This window comes from Polyodon spathula, chromosome 8 (assembly GCF_017654505.1).
Source record: "Polyodon spathula isolate WHYD16114869_AA chromosome 8, ASM1765450v1, whole genome shotgun sequence".
NCBI classification, from domain to species: domain Eukaryota; kingdom Metazoa; phylum Chordata; class Actinopteri; order Acipenseriformes; family Polyodontidae; genus Polyodon; species Polyodon spathula.
In genome coordinates, this window is record NC_054541.1 from 151,475 (window position 1) to 158,911 (window position 7,437).

Sequence of the window (7,437 nt, forward strand, 5' to 3'; positions counted from 1 at the left end):
ATATTTGCCCCCTGTCTGATTTTCTGCATTTTTACATATTTGACACTGAATGTTATCAGATTTTCAACCAAAATATAATATTAGATAAAAGGGACCCTGAGTGAACAAATAACACAAAATTTTGATACTTATTCAATGTATTTATTAAAGAAAGTTATGCAACACCCAATGCCCCCGTGTGAAAAAGTAATCGCCCCCTTAGACTCAATAACTGGTTACGCCACCTTTAGCAGCAATAACTGCAACCAAACACTTCCTGTAGTTATTGATCAGTCTCTCACAGCGCTGTGGAGGAATTTTGGCCCACTCCTTCATGCAGAACTGCTTCAACTCAGTGACATTTGTGGGTTTTCGAGCATAAAGTGCTCGTTTCAGGTCCTGTCACAACATCTCAATGGGGTTTAGGTCTGGACTTTGACTAGGCCATTCCAAAACTTTAAATTTCTTGTTATTCAACCATTCTGATGTAGACTTGCTTGTGTGTTTTGGATCACTTCCTTGATGATTTTACGGCTTGCTCTTGGAGAGATTTTGGCAGGACGTCCACTCCTGGGAAGACTCAGTACTGTCCCAAACTTTCTCCATTTGGACAATATGGCTCTGACTGTGGTTTGGTGGAGGTCCAGAGCCTTAGAAATGGCTTTGTAACCCTTTCCAGACTGATAGGTATCATCAACTTTTTTTCTGGGGGTCTTCAGGAATTTCTTTTGATGTGCCTCTAGACAACTTCACTCTGATGGTAAGGTCCTAAAGTTAGTCAGATTTATATTGGGCAGGGCTAGCCCAAATCAGGCCTAATTGTTAAACAAAGTATTCAAAAGCTAACCCTAACTATCCCTTTAATTGGGTTGAGTTAATATCTGAGATCAGAGGTGTTAATTCGAGGGCTGTGTCTATTAAAAAGCTGATATCTGAGTGAGGTGTTAATTTGAGGATGGTGTCTATTAAAAAGCTAATATCTAAGTGAAGTGTTCATTCGAGGGCTGTATCTATCATAAAAAGCTAATATCTATATACCTTAGCTGAGATATGCAGATGTAATACTTGAATTTGGCGCTGTAGCATTTATTATAAATTAATCAAAATGACTGCAGTGATTATACGCCTGCTCTTTGGAGATTTTTGGCAGGGCGTCCAGTCTTTATTAATAATACTATGCTTTACAAACTTTCTGCAGTATTTTATTAGATGATTTAAGGCATTTTAGAAGTGGTGCGTGAGAGCCTCCGATCTGCAGCACTGTACTCCTGTGTGTTTTTGGGGCTTGAATACAGATACATTTACTGACAGTTAACAAGAGCCTATTAGATTGAGGTCAGGGGAGTACTGTACCAGCGAATCAGGACTGTGTATTGGTTGCTATGGTGCAAGAAGTAGGAGAGAGACTAACTTTGGTAGTTGAGTGTGATGCAGGTGTTTTTGTTAATGAAAAATCTTAACTCTGAATATTGATTTGATTTCTGTTAAAAGCTAATAATATATCCTACGAGGGCTTATCTATTAAAAAGCTTTTTTCCTCATGTGATTTATATGCTTTGTAACTAATATGTATCGGCGCTGTAAGACATTTATTTTATAAATCACATTCTTTGAACATCCACCAAACACTGTAATACTTGAATTTCGCTGTAGCATTTATTAAGTTTTATATATATATATATAGATATATATATATATATATATATTATAATATACTATATCAAAAGCTGCAATATTTTATTAAGAGCCAGCTGCCCAACGTTTCGAGGCTATGTTGTACATATCTTTCTCAAGGGGCCTGTGTTTGAATCAAAACATTGGAGGTATTTATAGGTGTTTGACAGGGGAGCACTGTACCAACTACTTGTTATTGTTTATATTCAAGAAGAGGATGATTTATTCTTACATGATGTAATGGTGTTTTTATATGTGACATCACTTTTACTTATATTTTTAAATCTATATTAATTCTAATTAACATCCTACTTTTGTTTTTTTTTTTTTTTTTCCTATATATTTTATATATTTATATATATATATATATATATATATAACTATATCGGTAAGAGACTTATCAATATAAATCTACCTAGATGATATATAACCTATATATATAGGGTCACCCTTGATATGCATCTACCCCACTTATGCTAAACAATTATAAACACTAGGCCTGCCCAACGTTCGATATGTTACACATATCTTTCTAGGAGCCTGTGTTTAAAATCAAAACTTTGTGAGGTATTATAGGTGTTTACTGCATGACACCTACTTGTTATTGTTTTACATAACAAAGCCATGAATTTATTAATGTATAATGTTTGATAGTACATATATTTCTTGTTTTGTACAATATATATTATCTATAACATTATTTAATAGTAAATATATATATTGTTTATATATATATATATATATATATATATATATATATATATATATATATTCGAGGATGTTGTTATTAAAAAGCTGATATCTGAGGATGTTGCCTTGATATGGTCTCCCCAGCGCATCAGCATGCACAACTTTTGAATTAATTTTGTTTATTTAATTATTTTTAACTACTATATATTTATTGGAATTAATTAGTTATTCTTTTCTGTTGAGTCCCGCTGGCATATGTCTCAGTCTTAAAAATCTTATATAATATAGTGTATATATATATATTATATATATATATATATATATATATATATCTATATATATATATATTAATATGTTAATTCGAGGGCTGTGTCTATTAAAAAGCTGATATCTGAGTGAAGTGTTAATTCGAGGATGTTGTCTATTAAAAAGCTGATATCTGAGTGAGTTGTTAATTCGAGGGCTGTGTCTATTAAAAAGCTGATATTGATTCAGGTGTTAATTCGAGGGCTGTGTCTATTAAAAAGCTGATATCTGAGTTAAGTGTTAATTCGAGGATGGTCTCTATTAAAAAGCTGATATCTGAGTGAGGTGTTAATTCGAGGGCTGTGTCTATTAAAAATCTGATATCTGATTGAGGTGTTAATTCGAGGGCTGTCTGTATTTAAAAGCTGATATCTGAGTCAGGTGTTAATTCGAGGGCTGTGTCTATTAAAAAGCTGATATCTGAGTGAGGTGTAATTCGAGGATGGTCTCTATTAAAAAACTGATATCTGAGTCAGGTGTTAATTCGAGTAAGGTCTCTATTAAAAATCTGATATCTGACTGAGGTGTTAATTCGAGGTCTGTCTGTATTTAAAAGCTTTTATCAGAGTGATGTGTTAATTCGAGGACTGAGTCTGTTAAAAAGCTGATATCTGAGTGAGGTGTTAATTCGAGGATGGTGTCTATTAAAAAGCTGATATCGGAGTGAGGTGTTAATTTGAGGGCTGTCTGTATTTAAAAGCTGATATCTGAGTGATGTGTTAATTTGAGGGCTGTGTATTAAAAAGCTGTTAATTCGAGGATGTTGTCTATTAAAAAGCTGATATCTGAGTGAGTTGATAATTCGAGGATGTTATATATTAACCAGCTGATATCTGAATGAAGTGTTAATTCGAGGGCTATGTCTGTTAAAAATCTTATATCTGAGTGAGATGTTAATTCCAGGATTGTGTCTTTTAAAAAGCTGATATCTGAGTTAAGTGTTAATTCGAGGATGGTGTCTATTAAAAAGCTGATATCTGAGTGAAGTGTTAATTCGAGGATGGTCTCTATTAAAAAGCTGATATCTGAGTGAGGTGTTAATTCTAGGGCTGTGTCTATTAAAAAGCTGATATCTGAGTTAAGTGTTAATTCGAGGATGGTCTCTATTAAAAAGCTGATATCTGAGTGAGGTGTTAATTTGAGGATGGTTTCTATTAAAAAGCTGATAGCTGAGTGAGGTGTTAATTCGAGGACTGTGTATTAAAAAGCTGTTAATTCAAGGATGGTGTCTATTAAAAAGCTAATATCTGAGTGAGGTGTTAATTCGAGGATGGTCTCTTTTAAAAAGCTGATATCTGAGTGAGGTGTTAATTCGAGGATGGTATCTATTAACCAGCTGATATCTGAGTGAAGTGTTAAGTCGAGGGCTGTGTCTATTAAAAAACTTATATCTGAGTGAGGTTTTAATTCCAGGTCTGTGTCTATTAAAATGTTGATATCTGAGTGAGGTGTTAATTCGAGGGCTGTGTATTAAAATGCTGTTAATTCAAGGATGGTGTCTTTTAAAAAGCTGATATCTGAGTCAGGTGTTAATTTGAGGATGGTTTCTATTAAAAAGCTGATATCTGAGTGAGTTGTTAATTCGAGGGCTGTGTATTAAAATGCTGTTAATTCAAGGATGGTGTCTTTTAAAAAGCTGATATCTCAGTGAGCTGTTATTTCGATGATGGTGTCTATTAAAATGTTAATATCTGAGTGATGTGTTAATTCGAGGATTGTGTCTTTTAAAAAGCTGATATCTGAGTGAGGTGTTAATTCAAGGATGGTGTCTATTAAAAAGCTGATATCTGAGTGAGTTGTTAATTCTAGGATGATCTCTTTTAAAAAGCTGATATCTGAGTGAAGTGTTAATTCGAGGATGGTGTCTATTAAAAAGCTGATATCTGAGTGAAGTGTTAATTCGAGGATGGTCTCTATTAAAAAGCTGATATCTGAGTGAAGTGTTAGTTCGAGGGCTGTGTCTATTAAACAGCTGTTAATTCGAGGGCTGTGTCTGTTAGAAAGCTAATATCTGGGTGAAGTGTTAATTCAAGGGCTGTGTCTATTAAAAAGCTGTTGATTCGAGGATGATGTCTATTAAAAAGCTGATATCTGAGTGACGTGTTAATTCGAGGGCTGTGTCTATTAAAAAGCTGATTTCTGAGTGAGTTGTTAATTCGAGGATGGTATCTATTAACCAGCTGATATCTGAGTGAAGTGCTAATTCGAGGGTTGTGTCTATTAAAAAACTTATATCTGAGTGAGGTGTTTATTCGAGGGCTGTGTCTATTAAAAATCTTATATCTGAGTGAGGTGTTAATTCCAGGGCTGTGTCTATTAAAAAACTGATATCTGAGTGAGGTGTTAATTCGAGCATGTTGTCTATTAAAAATCTGATATCTGAGTGAGGTGTTAATTCGAGGGCTTTCTGTATTTAAAAGCTGATATCTGAGTGATGTGTTAATTCGAGGATGGTCTCTATTAAAAAGCTGATATCTGAGTGAGGTGTTAATTCTAGGATGGTGTCTTTTAAAAAGCTGATATCTGAGTGAAGTGTTAATTCGAGGGCTGAGTCTATTAAAAAGCTGTTAATTCGAGCATGTTGTCTATTAAAAAGCTGATATTTGAGTGAAGTGTTAATTCAAGGATGGTGTCTATTAAAAAGCTGATATCTGAGTGAAGTGATAATTCGAGGGCTGTGTCTATTAAAATGCTGAGATCTGAATCAGGTGTTAATTCGAGGATGGTGTCTATTAAAAATCTAATATCTGAGTGAAGTGTTAATTCGAGGATGGTCTCTATTAAAAAGCTAATTTCTTTCTGAGGTGTTAATTTGAGGATGGTTTCTATTAAAAAGCTGATATCTGAGTGAAGTGTTAATTCGAGGGCTGTGTCTATTAAAGAGCTGATATCTCAGTGTGGTTAATTCGAGGATGGCGTCTATTAAAAAGCTCATATCTGAGTAAGTTTTTAATTCGAGGGCTGTGTCTATTAAAAAGCTCTTGCTTCGAGGATGGTGTCTATTAAAAAGCTGATATCTGAGTGAAGTGTTAGTTCGAGGATGGTCTCTATTAAAAAGTTGATATCTGAGTGAGGTGTTAATTCGAGAGCTGTGTCTGTTAAAAAGCTGATATCTGAGTCAGGTGTTAATTCAAGGGCTGTGTCTTTTAAAAAGCTGATTTCTTTATAATAAAGTAACCAGAGGTGCTGGCTTTCTCAGTTGTCTTGACAGGATCATTTTGTCGTAGCTTTCTAGGCACTGCATGAAGCTAATACCAGTGAAAGGGCCTTCTTTTAAAGCTCCTACATTGTTGAATGCTCTGCCGCCTTCTGGCAGGTTTGCCGGGACTCTCTGATTAAGACAAGATTGAAAATATACTTTTTATAAAAGAGCTTTTCTATCTTGGTGTTTCTATTTTACAATCTAATTTTAAACTATTTTTATTATTTTATTGATACAAATGTTATTATTAATTTTACAATGAAAACCATTTTTTATCTCTTTTTATTTGATGTTTTCAACATCTTCTTTATTAGATTGTTTTTATTGGAATGGTCTCATTGTTGTCAGGTTTGTTGTCTGTGACACGTCTTGGGATCCCACTTGTATTTATTGTCATTTTCTTTGCTTTGTATTGTACAGTGCTTTGAGATACTTTTGTATGCAGGGCGCTATAGAAATACAATTTGATTTGATATGTATGAGTTGTACAAAATATTAGAAACACCTGCTATATCACTGTCAATAGGGTGCAGGACCACCGTGGGACTAAACCACCCTCCATAACTGTACAATACAGACATGTATTTGTTAGAAAGCCCACTTCCTGCCCTATCATTGTAGCTGCTGTCTCTGGGAAGTACTCCTCCACATGCATAGAACAAGCTGTGCTGAATAAGACACGGGTATGTGCAGCATGTGATCCTGAGGGGAGAGAGACACACAGAGAGAAGGAGGAGGAGAGGTAAGGGTTGGGATAGAGATATAGGGATAGGGGGAAGAGTTGAGGAGAGCCTTTTTATTATCAAAATAATACTTCTTCCATTAACAACATATGATCTATCTCTAATAAATGTGAACTGTTAACTAGTTCGGCGTGTATTGTGTATTTTATTGTGTAATTCTCTGGGGGTAGGAAGGGGTGAAAAGAAACAAACTGCAGTGCAGCTTTCCTTAAATGGCTCACTCTTTGTGTCAGAGTTCTATTTCTGACTAGAAATGTAAAAGAATTCAGCATTCGCTGCTATTGCCTGATACTTGAGTGCACCTCAATATGCATTGCTGGAGAAGCTACTGTATAGTCCCTTTAAAAGCAGTAGAATAGCTGGTAGAAATATCGCATTGCTTTGAAATGCTGTTATTGAATCTACATCCATAGCATGCTGCGCTAAATTGGGATACAGGCAGAAGAACATGTTTTAAATCACGAGGCCAGCACTTGAAATTTGATATCTTTTCCCCTTTCTCTTAGTATTGTATTAACATCATTGCAACGCTCCTCCATTGGAATCTTATAAACTGGGAGAGAAGAGCCACAGAATTCCCTGGATGAGATTCTGCTCTAGTGACTGAAACAGAGACAGTATTTTAATAAGAAGGGGCTTGTATAAAGAGAACACTTTATCAACAAGCGATGTTTTCATATGTGTGCAGAGCATGAGTGATCTCAGTGAATGATAAACGGTAACAAACATCTCAGTTTCTGCTCAACCTGTTTATCGAAACCTGGCCTCAGCGCAAACCCTGCCTCTTAGATCTTTATATAACTCCTGGAATGCAGAAACACAGGTAAGTTTAGTTTCTTGTGA